Below are 1,561 nucleotides of genomic sequence, written 5' to 3' on the forward strand. Positions count from 1 at the left end.
CCTTGCTGCTGCCTCTCTACAATCCCAGTGAGAGCCTTGTCTTGCCCCTTGCTTAGGAACACTGAGGCAAAGAACTCGTTGAGGAGTTCAGCCTTGTCCCCCCTGTCCGTCACCAATTGCTTCCGCCCAGTCAGGGCTGCTAGGATCTGGAACCAACTTCCAAGGGAAGTGGTGCTTGCTTCTACCCTGGGGGTCTTCAAAAGGAGGCTAGATAGACACCTAGCCGGGGCTGTTTGACTCCAGTATTCTTTTCTGCCATGGCAGGGGGTCAGACTTGATGATCTGCTCAGGTCCCTTCCGACCCTACCAACTATGAAGCTATCATGGCAGTGCTCCCCCACACCATCTCCTGTCCAAACGCTCTTGGAGCACTCTGGGTGTTTCACTCAGCCAATCAGAGTGCAAATAAAGTGTTATGGACAGAGAGACAGACAGAGGCTTTTATAATATTAGAATTGGTTCAGCACTCACAGATGTTAGACATTGTGCCTGCAGATAAGGCAAGGCTGCTGTGCTGAAATGATTATAAATTAGACTGAAAACTTTATACTAAGAAAATGGGCATAGGACTTCAACTAAGCAATGGAGTGAAGCATGTGTATCATGGTTCTAAGATTGCTGTGTGCATGGGGTGGTTGTTTGAAGTAAGGGTGTGAATGTGATGGGAAGGGTGGAGGTATTTCTGATGTATGGAGCAGCAGGTGTTACCCTGGGGGGAGTCAGGCCAACTCTGAGGATCTCAATATTGCGCTGTTAGACAGGAGGGTGTGACACAATTGCACACATACAAAACACACACAAATCAATTAGGTGCACACACACCAAGTACATACACTATACACCCCAAAATTTAGACACAGATCACTAATTTGTATATCATGCACACAATGCCATATATATATGAGTGTGTGTGTGTGTGTGTGTGTGTGTGTGCACCTAATTGATTTGTGTGTGTTTTGTATGTGTGCAATTGTGTCACACCCTCCTGTCTAACAGCGCAATATTGAGATCCTCAGAGTTGGCCTGACCCCCCCCAGGGTAACACCTGCTGCTCCATACATCAGAAATACCTCCACCCTTCCCATCACATTCACACCCTTACTTCAAACAACCACCCCATGCACACAGCAATCTTAGAACCATGATACACATGCTTCACTCCATTGCTTAGTTGAAGTCCTATGCCCATTTTCTTAGTATAAAGTTTTCAGTCTAATTTATAATCATTTCAGCACAGCAGCCTTGCCTTATCTGCAGGCACAATGTCTAACATCTGTGAGTGCTGAACCAATTCTAATATTATAAAAGCCTCTGTCTGTCTCTCTGTCCATAACACTTTATTTGCACTCTGATTGGCTGAGTGAAACACCCAGAGTGCTCCAAGAGCGTTTGGACAGGAGATGGTGTGGGGGAGCACTGCCATGATAGCTTCATAGTTGGTAGGGTCGGAAGGGACCTGAGCAGATCATCAAGTCTGACCCCCTGCCATGGCAGAAAAGAATACTGGAGTCAAACAGCCCCGGCTAGGTGTCTATCTAGCCTCCTTTTGAAGACCCCCAGG

This window comes from Alligator sinensis, unplaced genomic scaffold, assembly GCF_000455745.1.
Source record: "Alligator sinensis unplaced genomic scaffold, ASM45574v1 scaffold656_1, whole genome shotgun sequence".
Classification (NCBI taxonomy): Eukaryota; Metazoa; Chordata; order Crocodylia; family Alligatoridae; genus Alligator; species Alligator sinensis.